General features: G+C 41.1%; 1 protein-coding gene across 1 annotated transcript in view; it reads right to left on the bottom strand.

Moving 5' to 3' along the window:
• Positions 1 to 23,432, bottom strand: part of LOC136857307 (dynein regulatory complex protein 1) — a 256,632-nt gene that overhangs the window by 211,443 nt on the left and 21,757 nt on the right. The gene's annotated exons all lie outside the window — the stretch shown is intronic.

The raw sequence follows: 23,432 nt of genomic DNA, 5'->3' as shown, positions 1-23,432 counted from the left end.
AAGATCTCCTGGGTATCACATGATGTCAAGAGCACTAAATGGAAACAGCTCTTTTCGTAGCTCTTTAACAAGAAACATTGGACCTTCTGAGCCCTAGATATCACCTATCTCAACAATAATCCGTCAACCTCTTCAACCAATTATGTGTAACTGGAAGTGCAACGCCTAGAAAACATAAGAGAAACATATGAATGACTGGAGAAGAGGGTGAAATTAATGCTCTAGCTTCTGTTGCTGTAGATCAACATGTTAGTTCCTGTGTAATCGCATAAGGAAGCGGCATGAGTCAGGCAAGTACTTTGCATTCTCCACTGTCATAAGTTCCATCCATATTGTGTCTCTCTCCATCAAGAGCTGCAAGGAAACAATTTTGAGAATAGTGTTAACTTTTGTACATGAGTATTAACCCACTCGACTCATTTGACTTGACGTTCATGCGAGCATTGGCCATGTTTTCAACTCAAATGACATGCCACTCCGAGTTTTATGTACTAGCTTATATTTTTATCACACTTGCAAGGGTTTCCCATTTGCAAATTTCTATTAATAGAATAGGAATGTGGCTTCTTCTAGGAACTTGTACCATTATTTATAGCCTAACTGTAACCTTTTAAAGAACAAACATTTCATCAGGTGTCAGTCAGTCTCCTAGCCATGACTCCGGGTGTAGTATAGGCAAGTGACAGTAATGCTGTTGCTGAGTTCATTGAAAGTGTTTTAGACAGTGATTCCAGTGATTCGGAGTACAGTGATGGTGATTAAGGTAATATCAAAGAAGAGATTTTAAGTGAAAGTTACAGTTCATCTGATATGAGTGACCGTGAAATTGCGCCTAAAGCCCCGCATGTACAAGCAAAGCATAGTGGCTGGGTGTGGTTAGTAATAGTGATAACCAACCCTTTATTCATCACTTTACAGGCTCTCCAGAGGTAACAGGAGAACTGAGAGACAAATATTTAAATAACTGTGTATCGGAATTATCTGTGTTCTTGTAGCTTATCGACCCATCATTTCCCACACTGCGAGGGAAACAAATATTTACGCTATGAAATAATTATCAAACTGCCTTTGAAAAAATATGGTGACGAGTGGTTTGACACTAATGAGGATGAATTAAGGCCTACTTTACCCTCTCCATTCTGATGTCCCAGGTTCGTAAGCCTCGCATCCAATTATTGCAGCAAAGATAAAAAAATTTGAGATCCCAATTTTTTGAGAGACAATGAGTAGTGTGAAGTGCCTCTACGTTTCCCCTAATGTTTCGAGATTTACCACACAAAAATCTTCATTCTAACATCAATGCTGTTGAGTATAATTATTCTGAATGCTTCACTGAAAACTGTGCATGAATATTCTGGTTGCTGTTCTACTCATGGCATTTATTTCAGAGTGGCGCATGTGAATTCTGACCAGGTGGCTTATTCGGTTGCGGACGATTTAAACCTGATTTCTAAGAGAGCGTGCAGCACCATTAAATCGGAAGCAATTAGGTTAAGACAAGATACACCAGATTTATCATGTACGCACTATTGGCCCATAAACAATCCCCATTGGTTTCATCAGGTGGAACATCAGTATCCATGGAGCTTAAATGTGTGGTGTGGAATAAGCTCATAGACCCTTCTTGCATACGAGGGCTCTAAATAAAGTAGAATCAACGTAGTTCAGACACTCGCAGGAGATTGGGCATGCACAAATGGGATTGGGAGCAGTCAGATGGTGCTGTTGTCGATGTGTAGTGTGCATTTGACATGCATCTAGTTGGGAGGGTTGTTGCTGTGTGACGCTGAAATGAAGAGTGTCGATTTCACTACTCTAAAGCATGTTTTCAAAAGGTGATCAGCGTTCGTGGATTAAAATCGAGGTTGCCCATGGCAAAATTTCATCAGAATGTTACCAAGGATTACGTGAAACCTATGGCAAGAATTCATTACTGTATAGGGCGGTTGCACGATGGGTCAAGGCATTTCGTGCAGGTCGGAATGAGATTGCGGATTTGCACTTCACAGGTCGACCGTCCATTCCTCAAGATCAGACTGACATTCATGAGTGGTCTCATTTCCATAGACCATTGATGGACTGTCCGGGAATTATCCATAGAGTTGGTCTCAGCCATCAAACGCCATGGAATATACTGATGAAATGTCTTAACATGAGGAAAATTGTGCCCCATTGGGTACCACATCAACTCACCGACATACAGAAATGGCACCGGTATGTACTGCCTGGCATCTACCTGCACAGATACCGCAACGAATGAAATGCATTTCTGTAGCATATTACTGCCACTGATGAGACATGGGCACGAGCCTATGAGCCTGAATTAAAGTGTCAATCAAATGAATGCCATCACATAAGTTTGCCATGTCCATAGAAATTTTGACAGGAACCCAGTCGTGGTGGTGATGGTGGTGATTATTGTTTTAAGAGAAAGTACAACTAGGCAACCATCCTCTATATAACACTAATCAGACGGAAAAAATGGAAGAGATCCGACACTTCAAAAATGAAGATATCGGCCAAAGGAAGACAAGGGCCACAAAGGGCATGAAAATGAAAGACTCCCTCGGCCTCCATATGTAATACCGCCGGGGTCGGAAAAGAAAAAGAGTTGACCAAGGGAGGTTGGATAGGATAGAGCCTGGCACAAGTAAGTGGAAGCAATGCCAGGACTCAGCCAAAGGCCCCATGGTCGCCAACCCACGCTCCAAAGTTCAGAGCCCCTGGGGCCCCTTTTAGTCACCTCTTACGACAAGCAGGGAATACCATGGGACTCCTTGTGAAATTACCAAAGAAAGGGGACATGACCAACTGTCACAACTGTAGAGATATCACATTGCCCTCAATTCCCACCAAAGCAATGACACAGGTGATCCTGAACAGGATAAAAGCAAGGACAGAAAACCAACTGCGCAATGAACAAGCAGGTTTCAGGAGTAACCGCTCAAGCATAGACCAAATAAACACTCTAAGAATTATTATTGATCAGTTTAATGAATACAATTCTGGCCTATATCTTCTGTTTGTGGACTTTAAGAAGGCCTTTGATTCATTGAAAAGGAACACCATGTGGAGAATACTACAGAAGTACGGCGTACCAACAAAAATCAGCAAAATCATCAAAGAGACTTACAATGACTTCACGCGTAAAGTAATCCATGAAGGGAAGCTTTCAGAGCCTTTCTCCATAAATTCTGACGGGCAGCAGGAGTGTGTCCTATCTCCAACTATCTTTCTCCTTGTTCTGGATGACGTCATGAGGAAAGTTACAGAGGGAAGGCAAAGAGGCATCCAGTGGGGATTGGGTGGTAGATTAGAGGCTTTGGAGTATGCCAATGACTTATGCCTACTGACTCAAAAAAACATACTGATATGGAGGGAAAGATACAGGATCTGGAGAGAGAGGAGGGAGCAGTGGGCCTCAGGATAAATGCCCAGAAAACAAAAGCAATGAATATCAATGTGAAGAGTAAACAGAAATTCAGAGTCAGTGATGAAGACATTCAAGAAGTCAAGGAGTTTACATATCTTGGCAGTGTGGTTATGTGGTTTCGCAGGATTGAAGAGCAGCTGCTGATGTTAAAATGAGAACTGTGACTGATGATGCCTTCAATGAAAGGCGAAACATGTCTCATATGGAAATAAAGATAAATTCGTAATTGTTTAAAAATTTTAATGTATTGAATAGATGACATTATAAACTAATTAGCATCCTACATATAGTATCTTCAATACGGATCCACAATGATATTTGTCACTTGCCACATACCACTTAGTTGAGCAGCTCGTCTCCTTTCTCCCAAGTCTTCCCAGCCCAAACTTTGCAAAATTTTAGTAACGATACTCTTTTGTTGGAAATCACCCACAACAAATCGAACTGCTTTTCTTTGGATTTTTTCCAGTTCTTGAATCAAGTAACGCTAGTGAGGGTCTCATACACTGGAAGCATACTCTAGTTGGGGTCTTACCAGAGACTTATATGCCCTCTCCTTTACATCTTTACTACAACCCCTAAAGACTCTCATAACTATGTGCAGAGATCTGTACCCTTTATTTACAATCATATTTATGTGATTACCCAAGTGAAGATCTTTCCTTATAAGCAACTTTCACCCCATTAATGCAGTAATTAAAACTGAGAGGACTTTTCCTTGTGAAACTCACACCCTGACTTTTAACCCCGTTATCATCATACCATTCTATACTGTCAATCTCACAACATTACTGAGGTCATTTTGCAGTTGCTCATATCATGTAACTTATTTATTACTCCACACAGAAATGAACTGAAATGGCGTATGGCTCTTAGTCTGGGAATATCCGAGGACATGTTCAACTCGCCAGGTGCAGGTCTTATTACAAGTTGTCCATTTCATGACCGTATCGATGTTTAATCAAGAAGTAAGTATAAATAACCACCTAATCGATACTTTATTAATGCCTCAGGCAAAATTGAATAAAATTAAAACTTACAGGACATGTTTCGACCACTTAGTGGTCCTCTTCAGCTGTATAAATAAAGAACTGAAAAGAAAAACATTGACAATAAGCACAAATAAAAGTTCTTTGGAGACTCCTTTGATAAAAAAGGCAAGATGACCTATTCTGACGACCTCCATTTTTATCAAAGGAGTCTCCAAAGAACTTTTATTTGTGCTTATTGTCAATGTTTTTCTTTTCAGTTCTTTATTTATACAGCTGAAGAGGACCACTAAGTGGTCGAAACATGTCCTGTAAGTTTTAATTTTATTCAATTTTGCCTGAGGCATTAATAAAGTATCGATTAGGTGGTTATTTATACTTACTTCTAGGTGCAGGTCTTTCGGTTTGACTCCTGTAGCCAACCTGCACGTTATGATGAGGATGAAACGATGATAAAGACAGTACATACAGCCAGCCCCCGTGCCAGAGAAATTAACCCATGGTGGATAAAATTCCCGACCCTGCCGGGAATTGAACCTGGGACTGCTGTGACCAAAGGCCAGAATGCTGACCATTTAGCCATGGAGCCAGACTCTGTACAGAATAACATCATCTGCAAAAGCCTTATCTTATGATTCCACTTCGTTACTCATATCATTGATATATATAAGAAAACATAAAGGTCCAGTAATACTGCCTTGAGGAATTATTACAGGGTCAGATAAAGATTTGCCTACTCTAATTCTCTGAGTTCTATTTTCTAGAAATATAACCACCCATTCAGTCACTCTTTTGTTTAATCCAATTGTACTCATTTTTGCCAGTAGTCTCCCATGATCTGCCCTATCAAATGCTTTAGAAAGGTCAATCGTGATACAGTCCATTTGACTTCCTGAATCCAGGATATCTGCTATATCTTGTTGGAATCCTAAAGTTGAGCTTCAGTGGAATAACCTTTCCTAAACCCGAACTGCCTTCTATCGAACCAGTTATTAATTTTGCAAACATGTCTAAATCAGAAAGAATGCTGTAATTTTCAGCTTTATGTCTATCACCCTTTCCTTTATACACAGGGCTACTATAGCAGCTCTCCATTCATTTGGTATAGCTGCTTCATGCAAACATGAATCAAATAAGTACTTCAGATATGGTACTATATCCCAACCCATTGTCTTTAGTATACCCCCAGAAATCTTGTCAATTCCAGCTGCTTTTCTAGTTGTTTTTAACTTATGTATCTTACTGTAAATGTCATTGTTATCATAGCTAAATATTAATACTTCTTTAGTATTAGTCACCTCCTCCATCTGGTCATTATCCTAACAACCAACAATCTTTACATACTGCTGACTGAATACTTCTGCCTTTTGAAGATGTTTGCATACACACTCCCCTTGTTCATTAATGATTCCTGGAATGTCCTTCTTGGAATCTGTTTCTGCCTTAAAGTGCCTATACATACCCTTCCTTTTTTCACTAAAATTTGTATGACCGCCAATTATGCTTGCCATCATGCTATCCTTAGCTGACTTCTTTGTTAGATTCAATTTCCTAGTAAGTTCCTTCAATTTCTCCTTAGTTCCACAACTACTTCTAACTCTATTTCTTTCCAACCTGCACCTCCTTCTCAGTCTCTTTACTTCTCAGTTATAATATAGTGGATATTTATCTTCCTTACCAACTTTAAAGGCACAAACATGTTTTCACATTCCTCAACAATTGCTTTAAACCCATCCCAGAGTCTGTTTACATTTTTATTTACCGTTTTCCACCGATCACACTTACTTTTTTTAAACTCCCTCATTCCGTGTTAGTAGTCATGTGGTTCTGCCTAACAGTCCTAATTTTAATACATTCCTTTCTATCACATTTATTTTTAAGTACGACAAAAACAGCTTAGTGAACACTAATACCATCTACTACTTCGGTTTCTCTATAGAGCTCATCTGGTTCTGCCAGCACCACATCTATATAAAATAAGAGTTTTGTCTGTACATTGCTCAGAATTTGGAAAGAATGGTATTTCTGTGCAGTCATGTCCACAGTAACAAGGAAATGCACCTTTTACTTTTCTGTAATTTCTGTCTATCTGTCTGTATGTATGTACACACATCACGAGAAAACGGCTGAAGAGAATTTCATGAAAATCGGTATGTAGAGTCGGGGGATGGGCCACTACAATCTAGGCTATAAATCATTTTATTCACACTGAGTGAAATGGTAGTTTAGGAGAAAGCTTAAAATTCAGATCTCAAATATTTATATTATTAGTGGTCCTATCGATAATTACTACATAACTGAAGTTACATAGAATTATATTTCCGATCATTTATGTCTTATACATTTTTACCGTACCGGCTATGATAACATAGATATTCCTGAATTTCGATTTTGTTGCTAAGTCCACGTCAGCGGCGAGCCATGAGAAAATGGGTGAACAAAATTCAATGAAAATCGGTATATAGAGTCGGGGAAGAAGAAACTATAGTCTAAGCTATAAACAATTTTACTGACTCTGGATGAAATGGTAGTTTAGGGGTAGGTGCCTAAAATTTAATTTTTAAATACCTATGTTACTGACCCTATAGGAAAGTACTACATAACAAAAGTTATAGAGAATACAATTTCCAATCATTTATGTTTTATTCAGTTTTACAGTACCGACTATGATAAAAGTAGTATTTCAGAGTTGGAAGAAAACTAAATGTGAAGGCCTACAATATCGAAAGAGCATAACATTGATCAACAATAACATTACATTGGCCATTGTTTGTTGTGATGTTCTTTGCCTCTTATGGTGCCCTTATCTCCGATAGATGGGATTACTGTTGTGTACCGAGTATACAACCTGACTGAATATTGGTGGGAAATAGCTAGGGAGTTAGAGAACATTTTTCTTTAGCATGCCATTCCTCTGGTTCATACATTGTCTGATACTGCTAGTACGTAACACACTGGTTCACCATAGTATTCCAGCATTCATTCCCTACTCTGACGCGCTGTTTTGAATGAGCAGCATGCACATTTTACAGAGTATGACCTGGTCTAGAATTACAATTTAGGCCTATTCCAAATTATAGTACCACAATTCACTAAATAATTCAAAATTCAACCCTGAAAAGAGCCGTTTCTTAAAAAGCGTCTTCCTCTTCACTTTTATTAAATTCTACATTCATTTTATTCCAAATTAGCAGCGAAGAGGGGTTTTCTCCTCTGGCTTGGAGGAAAAATTTGCCTCCAAGTCAGATTTTTTCGCCGCCAGTGTAGTGAATTGAGATTTTCCGACTCATCGGGTACTCCTAGGAAACAGATTAGTAAAAGGGCATAGATTTTCCCTGGAACTCTCCACTATTCGACAACCCCCACCCCGCTGAAAAAAGGCGAAGTGTGTTAATGGATTACGGCTGTCTGCGGCTTGGTTATTCCAGCTCTGGAACGTTGGACTGTTAGATGGGCAGCGTAGTATCGTTCGTTAAAAGTGAGAAAATGCGTGGTTTTTAATTTGATCGAGTATTTCATAAGTTATTGCTTTTAATCGCGCCATTCCTACTGACGTCATTGTAATGACATATGTTCATTTCACTTGGGAAAACACTAAGACAGTCTTTCTGTGGATGTAAAAAAACAGGCGGAGAGTGAGTGTCTGCTGTCATGAAAACTCCCCAATCTGATTGTGACTGATGGTAGGCAAAAGGGCCTACCATTACAATAAAAATTCCCTAATCCAGTCTTCATATGAGAAAACAAGTTTGGTGACTTCCCCATCATGTTTCTAGGGTAACGTTAAGAGCTACGTGATATAATACCGTCTTGCTCACAAGGTGTACACTACCTAACATAGAATTCTGTATAACTTAACAATGTAGAATTCCGTAGCGAAGCACGGGTACATCAGCTAGTCCAGAATATTCTTTAATCTAGTTGGTTCCATCACTTTCTGAATCAGCTGCCTTTCCCATATTAACTTATTTGCCATTTGTTGGTTTTGCTTGCTGTTGTTCGCATTACCGTCCCAATTGACATTTGGTAAATTGAGATCACCCACTACAATCACGTTCCTTTCCATATCATTTCCCACATAGCTGATTATCTCATCAAATAATTCTTAATCAGCATCAGCTCTACCCTTTCCCGGTCTGTATACTCCAAGGACATCAAGCTGCCTATTACTTTTAGAGATGAGCCTTACACCTAGAATTTCATGTTTGTCATCTTTAACTTTTTTGTAGCTTGCAAATTCTTCTTTCACCAGAATGAATACTCCCCCTCCTACCATTCCTATCCTATCTCTACGATACACACTCCAATTCCGTGAGAATATTTATGCATCCATTATATCATTTCTCAGCTGTGATTCAACTCCTATTACAATATCTGGTAAGTATATATCTATTAAATTACTTAATTCTACTCCTTTCTTTACAATACTTCTACAGTTCGACACTAATATTTTTATGTCATCCCTAGTTGACTTCCAGATCCCATTACGCTTATCACCGCTCCCTAGACTGCCCCGTTTCCCTGAATGCACCTCCCTATAACAATTCTGCGGTTTAACTGAAGGCCATCTAAGTGCAAATCCCTCTCCTACCCACCCATTAGGATCCAGAAATCTCACTCCCAGTTTCCCACATACCCACTTCATAGTCCCATTTAAATCCCCAATCACCTTCCAGTCAGTATCCCTCCTACACAGTATTCCACTGATAACAATCTCTACTTCCTTAAACTTCACCCTTGCTGCATTTACCAGATCCCACACATCCCCAACTATGTTGGTATTTATACCTGCTAGCCTTACGTTGTTGATACCAACGTGAAACACTACCAACTTCTCCTTTCCCTCTTCCTTCTCTTCTACTTTCCTCAACATCTGCCTTAACCTAATTCCTGGATAACACTCTACCCTGGTTCCCTTTCTTCCACACAGTTTCCCCACATGTCAAACAATGGAATCCCCCATGATGAGAGTCTTAACCCTACCTACCTCATTTGATCCCCTCCCCTCCTGGTCGGCCCTATCTTCCCTCACTGCTTCAGAAGCTACTCTTGCCTCCCTTTTCTCCCTCCCATGACCCTGTTTCACCTGTCTTTTCCTATCCTATGTTCTACATTTCTCTTTCCTACCTTTTCCTTTCCTCCTACTCCCACACTTCTCAGCAACAGTTCCCTGTTCATCTTCCCTCTGTTGTTCTACCTGGAGTGACTCGTACCGATTTCTCACAGACACTTGCCCTGAATTCTGATCCCGAATAAAGCCCTTAGCCTGCAATCTCCTTCCCCTTAGAACATTTGACCACCTGTCTTCTACAATTTCCCCCTTTCTTTCGCACCCTCTTTTACACCTACTGTATCCTGTACATTGTTTTAGGGAGGCCTACTTTCCTTCCTGTCCTCTGGACTTGTACTACAATCCTAAGAAGAAACATTAATATTCTTGTGGCCGTTGTTGAACAGCAATGAACAGAAATCAGTGAAGCAACAGAAGTCCTTGTGGGTGTCTACCTATGCAAACCAGTATTCTCAGGCAAGATCGTTTGAAAATTTTAAGATTCAGACACCAGAATGGTCAAAGCTCAGTGAATAGTGTATGTAAATAAATGTTGTAAACTACATTATGAATGAATCACTTAATATATACCGGTATTATATGTTCATAAAATTACTGAAAAGGGCAGGTAAAACAATATGACTATGAAAGGCATAGCAAGACAAGTTATCTGACCTATTAACAATGAATGCTGGGGAGCAGCACGGGTCTACTAGTTTTACTGATTACTTGTTGAAAAAATAATTGGTAATTCAGTAAAATATTTCTTAGGTAACTGTAATTTAGACCAATTACTTTTTCCTTGTACTCTTCTCAGCAACGTCCATCATTATACACATATAGAAAACAGATGGACCAGGCGAGTTGGCCGTGCAGTTAGGGGCACGCAGCTGTGAGCTTACATCCAGGAGATGGTGGGTTCGAACCCCACTGTCGGCAGCCCTGAAGATGGTTTTCCATGGTTTCTCATTTTTACACCAGAGCTGTACCTTAAGGCCACGGCCGCTTCCTTCCCAGTTCTAGCCCTTTCCTCTCCCATCATCGCCATATGACCTATCTGTGTCGGTGTGACATAAAGCAAATAGGAATAAAAAAACAGATGGAGAGCAGCAATTCAACATGTAGGCTAGTGTAGATAGAGTACACAGAAAGGAAATGTATGGGTCCAAAATTTTTGGCTGCAGCCTCTGTCACTGAAGTTTAGAATATGAATAGTAGTGATTATTGTTAACAACTAGATGGTGTTGTCAGGTAAAGGTAGGGTGAAGATAGGCCAGACAAGGGAATGGAGAAAAGGACGAGTTATATAATGTTAAAGCCGGATGCTTCCCTAGACCTGAGTACAAGTTGATGTTCATTTTTGGAATCTGATACTGCGATGCAGAAGGCAACAGAAAACTATCGCATTATGAATTATTCCTAGTACAATCAACATGGCTGAAAACACAAGGAACACAGCCCTCAGTCCCCCGCAGACCTTATATGGTCAGAAGGCGCTTAGAATCTCCGGGTCAGCTATCAAGATTGCGACGTGGAATGTAAGAGTATGTTTGAAATAGGAAAGATTGGTAATACCATCCACGAAATGAAGAGGATGCACTTAGACAGCCTGGGAATCAGCGAGATGCATTGGCCAGGTTCAGGACAGTGTACTATAGGCCAGTACACTGTATACTATGCTGGAGATGACACCAATCACCATCAAGAGGTGGCTGTTGTCATGTTGCAAGCTGTAAACCGTGCCGTGCGAAACTTTGTACCATACTCAGACAGAATATCCCTACTGTAGCTCCAGGCCAGTCCAGTGAATGTCAACATCATATAAGTGTACGCACCCCCAGCTGACAAAGACAATGTTGAGGTGGAGGAATTCTACAGTCAGGTCAAAAGTGTGTTGGACATCACAAAAAAATATGAGATGAACATCATTCTCGGAGACTTCAATACGAAGGTCAGAAAAGGCAGAGTCAGTACCACGGTCGGACCATTTGGTATGGGCTTTAGAAACGAGGGGGACAGTCGGCTAGTGCAGTTCAGCCAGGAAGAACATCCTTTCGTGCTTAATACTTGGTTCAAACTACCAGCCAGGTGACTCTACACCTGGAAGTCACCTCAAGATATTGCAGAACACATCGTCCGAAACCAGACTGATTTCATTCTGGTGAACCAGCGCTTTTGCAACAGTTTCAAATCGGTTAAAACCTACCCTGGAGCAGACATCGGATCAGACCATAACCCTGTGGTAGCAAGCATCCAACTGCGCTCCAAGACAGTTCGTAAGACCATGAGACTTGCGAGGATAGACATCAGCAGTAATCTGACAGAGCTATTCAACAAAATCTACTCAACTGGAATAATCCCAGAAGACTGGCTTAGGTCCACTTTTATCACTCTCCCCCAAAAGGCAAATGCCAGACGATGCAAAGAGCATAGAACCATCAGTCTGATGAGTCATATCCTAAAGATATTCTTAAAGATCATTCATTGTAGAATCCGTGCTAAAGGTGAAGAAGTGATAACTGAAACACAGTTCGGATTCAGGAACGGTCTTGGAAATGGAGATGCATTTTTCTGTATTCAAGTACTTGTCCAGCGTTGCTTGGAAATGAACAAGGATGTCTATGCATGTTTCATAGACTACAAAAAGGCATTTGACACAAAGTCCAGCATAGGAAGTAGATGGAAGTTCTGCAGAACATTGGACTTGACGACCGAGATATTTGGTTATTGCCAACTTGTACTGGGGTCAAGATTGAGGAAAACCTGTCAGAAGAAATAGACATCCGCCGTGGTGATCGACAAGGCTGGGTATTATCGTCTCTACTGTTCAACATTTACTCAGAGGCTATTCTTGCAGAAGCTCTGGAAGAACTGTCTACCATAGGCATCATTATCAATAGGGAACAACTAAACAACCTCTGTTATGCTGATGACACGGTATTGCTAGCAGACAACGCAAAAGACCTTCAAGTATTGCTAGACAAAGTGAATGTTGCTTGTAACAACAGAGGACTGAAGATAAACATTAATAAAAACCCAGGTCATGGTCGTCAGCAAACGGCAAGACGTCCACGTACAGCTCACTCTTGACAATGAACCCATCGCTAGAGTTCACCAATACCAGTATCTAGGATGTTACCTCAACCAGAAATGGGACTACAGCCAAGAAATATGGGTCTGCATTGAACATGTGAGAAGCATCTTCATGCAGATGAAGAAACTGCTCAACAACCGCAACCTACAACTAAATCTAAGGCTCCGTCCGGTCCGTGCCTACATCTTTCCCACATTACTTTATGGAATGGAAGGCTGGACACTTACTCAAGCCCTCTGCAGAAGACTGGAAGCATTCAAAATGTGGGTGTACAGACGGATGCTTCGCATTTCGTGGACAGACAGAATCCGGAATTCTGAGGTGCTGGATCGACTTGGAAAGAAGACTGAAGTCATGCTGACCATTAATTTTTTTTTTTGCTAGGGGCTTTACGTCGCACCGACACAGATAGGTCTTATGGCGACGATGGGATAGGAAAGGCCTAAGAGTTGGAAGGAAGCGGCCGTGGCCTTAATTAAGGTACAGCCCCAGCATTTGCCTGGTGTGAAAATGGGAAACCACGGAAAACCATTTTCAGGGCTGCCGATAGTGGGATTCAAACCCATCTCCCGGATGCAAGCTCACAGCCGCGCGCCTCTACGCGCACGGCCAACTCGCCCGGTGCTGACCATTAAAAGGCAGAAGCTGGAATACTTCGGCCATATAATGTGGAATGATAATTACAGAATCCTGCAGCTTGTTATGCAAGGAAGAATAGAAGGACGTAGGAGTCCTGGTAGACAACAAACTCTATGGATGAAGAACTTCATAGACTGGTATGGGCTGGACACAATGTCTCTGTTTGGTGTTGCTATATGTGTTGCTGAATGGGTTGCTATATTTCTAGAAAATAGATCTCAGAGAATTAGAGTAGGTGAAGCTTTATCTGACCCTGTAATAATTAAGAGGGGAATTCCTCAAGGCAGTATTATCGGACCTTTATGTTTTCTTATATATATAAATGATATGAGTAAAGGAGTGGAATCGGAGGTAAGGCTTTTTGCGGATGATGTTATTCTCTATAGAGTGATAAATAAGTTACAAGATTGTGAGCAACTGCAACGTGACCTTGAAAATGTTGTGAGATGGACAGCAGGCAATGGTATGTTGATAAACGGGGTTAAAAGTCAGGTTGTGAGTTTAATAATAATAATAATGTTATTTGCTTTACGTCCCACTAACTACTCTTTAAGGTCTTCGGAGACGCCGAGGTGCCGGAATTTAGTCCCGCAGGAGTTCTTTTACGTGCCAGTAAATCTACCGACACGGGGCTGTCGTATTTGAGCACCTTCAAATACCACCGGACTGAGCCAAGATCGAACCTGCCAAGTTGGGGTTAGAAGGCCAGCGCCTTAACCGTCTGAGCCACTTAGCCCGGCAAGGTTGTGAGTTTCACAAGTAGGAAAAGTCCTCTCAGTTTTAATTACTGCGTTGATGGGGTGAAAGTTCCTTTTGGGAATCATTGTAAGTATCTAGGTGTTAATATAAGGAAAGATCTTCATTGGGGTAATCACATAAATGGGATTGTAAATGAAGGGTACAGATCTCTGCACATGGTTATGAGGGTGTTTAGGGGTTGTAGTAAGGATGTAAAGGAGAGGGCATGTAAGTCTCTGGTAAGACCCCAACTAGAGTATGGTTCCAGTGTATGGGACCCTCACCAGGATTACCTGATTCAAGAACTGGAAAAAATCCAAAGAAAAGCAGCTAGATTTGTTCTGGGTGATTTCCGACAAAAGAGTAGCGTTACAAAAATGTTGCAATGTTTGGGTTGGGAAGAATTGAGAGAAAGAAGAAGAGCTGCTCGACTAAGTGGTATGTAATACCAATATAATGGTCCGTTATTGGACATTATAAATTTTCCAGCTAACTCATTCTTGATTGCCTGCGTTTCGCCCTCGTGTGCTAAGTTAGGCTCGTCAGTTGGGACTTAGCACACCACCCAAGACGCAAGGCTAGTGCATACCGTGGAGGCCACTGCATAGGCTATTTGAAGCCACCAGCAGTGCCAATGCACTATGAGAGCTATGTCTCATTTCCAAAAATAGATGCCTGCCTGGCCATCAAATGATGTAGATGTTGATTCCCATAGGGAACCTAAAATATTTGTCCTGAATGAGTAAATTTATAATACCAATATAATGGTCCGTTATTGGACATTATAAATTTTCCAGCTAACTCATTCTTGATTGCCTGCGTTTCGCCCTCGTGTGCTAAGTTAGGCTCGTCAGTTGGGACTTAGCACACCACCCAAGACGCAAGGCTAGTGCATACCGTGGAGGCCACTGCATAGGCTATTTGAAGCCACCAGCAGTGCCAATGCACTATGAGAGCTATGTCTCATTTCCAAAAATAGATGCCTGCCTGGCCATCAAATGATGTAGATGTTGATTCCCATAGGGAACCTAAAATATTTGTCCTGAATGAGTAAATTTATAATACCAATATAATGGTCCGTTATTGGACATTATAAATTTTCCAGCTAACTCATTCTTGATTGCCTGCGTTTCGCCCTCGTGTGCCAGGCAGGCATCTATTTTTGGAAATGAGACATAGCTCTCATAGTGCATTGGCACTGCTGGTGGCTTCAAATAGCCTATGCAGTGGCCTCCACGGTATGCACTAGCCTTGCGTCTTGGGTGGTGTGCTAAGTCCCAACTGACGAGCCTAACTTAGCACACGAGGGCGAAACGCAGGCAATCAAGAATGAGTTAGCTGGAAAATTTATAATGTCCAATAACGGACCATTATATTGGTATTATAAATTTACTCATTCAGGACAAATATTTTAGGTTCCCTATGGGAATCAACATCTACATCATTTGATGGCCAGGCAGGCATCTATTTTTGGAAATGAGACATAGCTCTCATAGTGCATTGGCACTGCTGGTGGCTTCAAATAGCCTATGCAGTGGCCTCCACGGTATGCACTAGCCTTGCGTCTTGGGTGGTGTGCTAAGTCCCAACTGACGAGCCTAACTTAGCACACGAGGGCGAAACGCAGGCAATCAAGAATGAGTTAGCTGGAAAATTTATAATGTCCAATAACGGACCATTATATTGGTATTATAAATTTACTCATTCAGGACAAATATTTTAGGTTCCCTATGGGAATCAACATCTACATCATAAGTGGTATGTTCCGTGCTGTCAGCGGAGAGATGGCGTGGAATGACATTAGTAGACGAATAAGTTTGAATGGCGTTTATAAAAGTAGGAAAGATCACAATATGAAGATAAAGTTGGAATTCAAGAGGACAAACTGGGGCAAATATTCATTTATAGGAAGGGGAGTTAGGGATTGGAATAACTTACCAAGAGAGATGTTCAATAAATTTCCAATTTCTTTGAAATCATTTAGGAAAAGACTAGGAAAACAACAAATAGGGAATCTGCCACCTGGGCGACTGCCCTAAATGCAGATAGGTATTGATTGATTGATTGATTGTTGCTGCATCAAAATTCAAGATCGCCATGCTGACCGCCAACCTTTGCTAGAAGATGGCATATTAAGAAGAAGAAGAAGAAGAAGAAGAAGAAGAAGAAGAAGAAGAAGACGAAGAAGAAGAAGAAGAAGAAGAAGAAGAAGAAGAAGAAGAAGAAGAAGAAGAAGAAGAAGAAGAAGAAGGGCAACACGGTGGGAAAATGGGGATTAATGGCAGAGTGTGGGTCTTTGGATCCCAAGATTGTGGATTCAAACTTGACAGAAGTAGATGGATTTTAGAAAAGTGGAAAAATGTCCATTACACTCCATGATTATTATTATTACTACCATTCTTATATTATCTGCCACTGACAAAGGCTGCAGCTAAAACCTTTGGGCCCATGGTTTCTTTCTTTATTTCTTTTTGCTTACTCTATCCATGTGTGCCTTCTGCTTTATGTTTCTCTGTTAGGTCATCAGCCCAGAGGCTGGTTGGATCCTAAAATGGTACCACCAAAGGCTATGCAGTTAGAGGAAAACCACAAAAACCAATGGCAGCACCAAAATAAGGCGTACTAGGCAAGATGAGGAGTGTGGTAGTTTGCCATTGCTTTCCTCACTGGGCCAGAAAGTGCTACTGCAGCATGACTAACCCTATGAGCAACACCTTTCATCAGTGCCAGATTAAGGTGTTTGGGGCCCTGGGCTATTTAAAAATGTGGGGCCCCTTCTTCGTAACATCACATAAGATTAGCATACTGAAGTTGTTATAGAACTACTTCCACTTAAATTGATGAATAGGGAAGTGTCGAAATAGACTACAATTTTTCTCTATTTTTCATGTTAATATTTCATAATGCCAAAACATATTTTACATTTGTCTCATCACCACTATCAAATCGACATACAAAACGAACTTACGTTTTTTGGCACCACTAGGATATTTTCTATCCATTTTACAAGAACATTACAGTTGTAACTTACGAATGGTTCAATAATCAGAGGTGAACTGGAAGTTCTCTTCCTGATGCAAAGATGTAGTATAGCATGCGCATTCCACCGTGCTTCCCCTGTCCCCACCCGCTCACTTCCCAGATCCCTTGCCCCCTTCCCCCCTCCGCCCGTATTCGCAAGCTGCCAGATTTAAATTTTCATCAACGATAACCTTTACAATAATTACAGTGCATAACTAGTGAGGATTCGTGTCTCCGGACGGTAAATGATTCTAGCAGTGATGAAATACTAACGCGGACAACTGATAAGAAGGAAGGAAGAGTGCGTGTTCGATATATTGCGAGCGTAAATATTCATATACATGCACGGAGGTGGAGCAGCAGGCCTTTTTATACAATTTTAGGTTCGGCCAAGGGCCGGGGCCACTTGGCACACGGGGTCCGGATTGCAGTCCCTTTAGTCCCCCCTTAATCCAGCCCTGCCTTTCATAACACTTACATGCACTGTTTGTGCTCTGAATGTCTTTACTCAGCACCATCCATACCCCAGCAACTTCCATATTGTCACAGCCATGGATGAGGCTGGGACTTGGGTGGAAAATACATTTTGCTCTGGCCTGTGCCATGAGATGGATGCAAAAGTATTGTATTCATCAAGAAATGACAGCAGGCAGTTCTGTTTTATATACACTGACTGACAGTGACAATGCAACACCAAGGAGGAGTGGTTCGAAAGGGATGAAAGTTGGGGAAAAAACAGAGACGGCACGGACGAATAATTGATGTTTATTTCAAACCGATATGCAGGTTACACAATGCGCACGGCATCGACTCAGTAGGATGTAGGACCACCGCGAGCGGCGATGCACGCAGAAACACGTCGAGGTACAGAGTCAATAAGAGTGCGGATGGTGTCCTGAGGGATGGTTCTCCATTCTCTGTCAACCATTTGCCACAGTTGGTCGTCCGTACGAGGCTGGGGCAGAGTTTGCAAACGGCGTCCAATGAGATCCCACACGTGTTCGATTGGTGAGAGATCCGGAGAGTACGCTGGCCACGGAAGCATCTGTACACCTCGTAGAGCCTGGTGGGAGATGCAAGCAGTGTGTGGGCGGGCATTATCCTGCTGAAACAGAGCATTGGGCAGCCCCTGAAGGTACGGGAGTGCCACCGGCCGCAGCACATGCTGCACGTAGCGGTGGGCATTTAACGTGCCTTGAATACGCACTAGAGGTGATGCGGAATCATACGCAATAGCGCCCCAAACCATGATGCCGCGTTGTCTAGCGGTAGGGCGCTCCACAGTTACTGCCGGATTTGACCTTTCTCCACGCCGACGCCACACTCGTCTGCGGTGACTATCACTGACAGAACAGAAGCGTGACTCATCAGAGAACACGACGTTCCGCCATTCCCTCATCCAAGTCGCTCTAGCCCGGCACCATGCCAGGCGTGCACGTCTATGCTGTGGAGTCAATGGTAGTCTTCTGAGCGGACGCTGGGAGTGCAGGCCTCCTTCAACCAATCGACGGGAAATTGTTCTGGTCGATATTGGAACAGCCAGGGTGTCTTGCACATGCTGAAGAATGGCGGTTGACGTGGCGTGCGGGGCTGCCACCGCTTGGCGGCGGATGCGCCGATCCTCGCGTGCTGACGTCACTCGGGTTGCGCCTGGACCCCTCGCACGTGCCACATGTCCCTGCGCCAACCATCTTCGCCACAGGCGCTGCACCGTGGACACATCCCTATGGGTATCGGCTGCGATTTGATGAAACGACCAACCTGCCCTTCTCAGCCCGATCACCATACCCCTCGTAAAGTCGTCTGTCTGCTGGAAATGCCTCCGTTGACGGCGGCCTGGCATTCTTAGCTATACACGTGTCCTGTGGCACACGACAACACGTTCTACAATGACTGTCGGCTGAGAAATCACGGTACGAAGTGGGCCATTCGCCAACGCCGTGTCCCATTTATCGTTCGCTACGTGCGCAGCACAGCGGCGCATTTCACATCATGAGCATACCTCAGTGACGTCAGTCTACCCTGCAATTGGCATAAAGTTCTGACCACTCCTTCTTGGTGTTGCATTTGCTCTGTCAGTCAGTGAATGTATATTGCTCCCAGGTGCTTTCTTGAGCAATTATGATTCTGTCATGACGTTTATCCTTTGAGTATCCTATCCTACTTCATAGCTGCCTTTTGTATATATTTTTCTTCTTATCTTAACAATTTGAGAGTAGTGCAAACAAATACATCACTGTCATTGGGAAGTTCATTGACTGATACAAGAATATTAATCTTCACAGAGACCTTTAAAACTCCATTTTCCAGAACAGGAGGTCATTTTGTAAAGTCGTCATTCTAAAAGATATTTTTACAAACTGCCATTGAAGACTATATTTCGCAGTTATCGTATTCAATGTTTAGTTGGCAGACTTTTAAGCTATGCCCAAGATTCCTTGTCATGGGGCTCTGGAAAGAGCCCTTGGGTACAGAATGATTCTTCATACTTCATTTTGCCAGAAGACATCCCTGACCTCAACAAGAACCACCTTAAGTCCAAATGTTTACAAAACAAAGACAAAGAAAGAATGGAAGTTGTACACAGTGTCCTTTTAGTGCCAATTCCTATGAAGGAGCTCTACATTATTTCAATGTCCCCCACTGTTTCCTATTGCTGAGCTTGTGTCTGACGGTCTTTGTTCACATTCCATGAAGTTTCCATTTGTGTTTCATGAGGTTCTGAGAATGAAGGTCACTTCTGATATGACTTTGAGTCTGGAAGATGCTGTAAGAGCAGTAATCGATGATGGATGCAGCTTCTGTGATGTTGCAAACGTGCTGGGAACATCACCCCAAAGTGTGCAACAAGCCATAAGATGTTATCGAGAACATAACAGCTATACTAAGTTAAAACAAATCAAGTTTATTATATGGTCAACCTTTTCAATACATTACATTCATAAGAATGCTTAAGATTTATAGATTACAATCAACTGGGACATGTTTCGCCCTTATTGTGGGCATCCTTAGCCAAATCCTTTTCTCCAAAATCACAGATCGTCAGGATCCCAATATTCTCACAATAATTTATCTTAACATTTGATTGTAAGAATATTATATGTTAACAAATAAATTTTAGTCAAAACTATACTAACAGTCAAACCAAATCACTAAAATTAAGTGATACTCCTGAAACAGTCTTAAAAGTTCGTTAAATGCCTTTTGACACTTGTTAAAAAAATTTCTTATAGTTAGGTACTGTTCTGTCTTTTTAAGACAATGTTCTTAAATAAGAAAAACTAAACACTTGGGTACACAAAAAAAAAAAAAAAAAAAAAAAACATGTAAGGGCACTTATGTACTGTATAATCACAGGAAAATGCAGAATTTAGAGTTATCTAAAATACTAGTTGTCTGACATCTAATCAATAGTATGAGAAGGTTGGGTTTGGATAAACCCTTTTAAAATATCTTAACTCATGGCACAATTTGTTTCCTAGGAATATGTTCTGTTTGTAGTAAAAAACATTAATACCTTGCATATTTGAAAAAAAAATTTGAGCCGTATACACACTGGATTCATATTCAAATACGTCTCAATATTAATAGTATACTTAGTTGTCTTGTGACATAATTTATGCATGTAAACAACAATGGTCTCAAAATCTTGATCTTTAAGCTCCTAATAAGAAGTGTTAGTATGCTAGTGTAATGTTAGTTCAAAGTATTATGTTCTAAATTGTCGATTTTTGTTGTTTATTATGAGAATATCGGGATCCCGGCGAACTGTGATTTTGGGGGAAAGGATTTGGCTGAGAATGCCCACAATAAGGGCGAAACTTTTTCCAACTGATTGTAATGTATAAATCTTAAGCATTCTTATGAAATGAAATGGCGTATGGCTTTTAGTGCTGGGAGTGTCCAAGGACAATTCGGCTCACCAGATACAGGTCTTTTAATTTGACACCCGTAGGTGACCTGCGAGTCATGGTGAGGATGAAATGATGATGAAGACGACACATACACCCAGCTCCCGTGCCAGCGAAATTAACCAATCATGGTTAAAATTCCCGACCCTGCCGGGAATCAAACCCGGGACCCCTGTGACCAAAGGCCAGCACGCTAACCATTTAGCCATGGAGCCAGACAGCATTCTTATGAATATAATGTATTGAAAAGGTTGACCATATAATAAATTTTATTTGTTTTAACTTAATATATAACCATTCAATACGGACCAAACATGAAATTTATTACATGTAACATAACACCTTTCGTAGATAGCCTGATTCAGGTTGTCCAAGGTCTACATCAACCAGACATGACCAATTTATTACTCTAGATGTGATAACCCTTTCAGACCGTGTATGCACAATTGTGCGGGTTCGTATTTTATTTATGTCTGAGCTTATTTGATGTTTTTTTGGTGCTACAGTGCTTGTGGGGGACACGTAGCATATACGAGCACTTCAGTTGTTTTTATTTAGCGCTTAGGGGGCAAGAAGAAGAGTTTTAAAATACAGTTCATCGGCAAGATGGCGGAAAGCAGTAATGCCTCAAATAAGTATTTATTTATTGCATTCATATTAATCTAGAAGCTATACTGAATATCAGAATATAATCAATATAATGAAGTGTGTAAACTGTTTAGCGAACGTAAATTGTGAACTTACAACATCGTATGTAATACCATGAGGTTTTGAATGTTGATACGCACAAGTGTGCAGGCTAGGTTTCCCTACAGGCAATGCATGCAAGAGTGCTGGGTGCTGCCACCAAAAGGACTGTGAAAGCAGAACTCTTACTCTACGTGAGAAATGTAATGTATATGATTTTAATTGTTTAAGATACATTGTTTCACACTGTAAAATAGAACATTTGATCATGTACATGTGTATATTCACATGTACTGACCTGAATTTTTTATTTTTTGTAAGTAGTGAATTAAGTCCTGACACACACAATTTTGTGGATTTTGTTTTTTAGCTGAAAGTTCTCATTTTGTAAAATAAACTGTAAAAACATCTATTTGAGAGCATTTTAGTAAGTTTTTGACGTACAAACGAGAATTCACACCTCCAGTTTTCTTTCAGATCCGATGACACAGTGCTGCTGCCAAAAGGGCAGTAAAAGCAAAACTTGTCCTCAGTGTAGAAATTGTAATATTTACTTGTGTTTGAACGAAGATTTAATTGTTTTAAATTATTCCCCACTGTAAAATAGAACATTTGATCATGTACATATGTATACTCAGATGCATTGAGGTAAATTTTTTTTTTGTAAGTAGTGACACGCAAGTAGTCCTGACACGCACAATTGTGTGGGTGCTTTTTCTCAGATGTTAATTTTTATTTTGTAGAATAAACTAAAAATATATGTATTTAAGAGCATTTTAGTCAGTTTCTGACGTACAAACAAAAATTCACACCGCCAGTTTTCTTTCAGGTCTGAAAGGGTTAAGAGATCGCCACGTTACAGTGTACAGGCTAGAAGGCATCTAGAGGAGGTGTGCAATGTCAATATTAATGAGAGGACAGTGAGAAGAATATGAAGAGAGGAAGATCTGTGTTCAAGAAGACCTCTTACAGGTCCCCAGTCGACACACCAGTATCCATCTTCAGTTTTCTTGAAAACTACAGAATTGGACACAGGAGCTATGGAGCAATGTCCTCTTCACAGATAAATCCAGGTTCAACCTCAGCTCTGCAGATGGAAAGGGAAGTGTGTGGAGCACACCTGGAGAGCATTATACCACCTGTACCTTCTCAGCAAGAACATTCTACAAAGGAGGTTCCATTATAGTATGGGAGGACATCACTTCTCATGCCTGGACTGAGCTGATATTCATAAAAAAACAGGGCACTAAATGCACACCAGTAATAGAAGAGATTCTTTTTGAATATGTCATCTTTTCTGCTCCCTATATTTCTACACTGAGGACGAGTTTTGCTTTTACTGCCCATATATATATATAAAACAATGCCTGTCCTCATACTGCTCGGTGTATATCAACATTCCAAAGGGAGACAGGTATCGTCACTTTGGATTGGCCAGCACGAAGCCCTGAGCTAAACACCATCGAGCATGAGTGGGATCAGCTTGGGTGTCGAGTCCGTCAACAAAATTTTCATACTTTGGACAAGCTCCAGACAATTCTTCTTCAAGAATAGGATGCTATACCATAAAATGATCTTGCCACATTACTGCCAGCATGTACAATAGGATGCAAATTGCTTCAGATGGTGTTAATATCTCTTCTTGAGTGTCCAGAGCCATTTTCAAGTAGTTGTGCACATTATTAGTGGTCAGGGATGTGTTAAAATGGCATTGTAGGAGGGTAGTTTGAATGCTGGCAAAGGAACTGTTTGTCTGACTCCTGTTTAACATGTCCTTTTCTTGGTTAAAATTGTGGTTTTGATTTAAATAAGGGTATAATAAGATGTACTAAGAGATGTCTCAAGAATTTCCAAAGATATTTTGCAATCC

The sequence above is a fragment of the Anabrus simplex genome, chromosome 1, assembly GCF_040414725.1.
Source record: "Anabrus simplex isolate iqAnaSimp1 chromosome 1, ASM4041472v1, whole genome shotgun sequence".
In the NCBI taxonomy this organism is placed as follows: Eukaryota; Metazoa; Arthropoda; class Insecta; order Orthoptera; family Tettigoniidae; genus Anabrus; species Anabrus simplex.
This window is presented reverse-complemented; position numbering and strand designations above follow the sequence as displayed.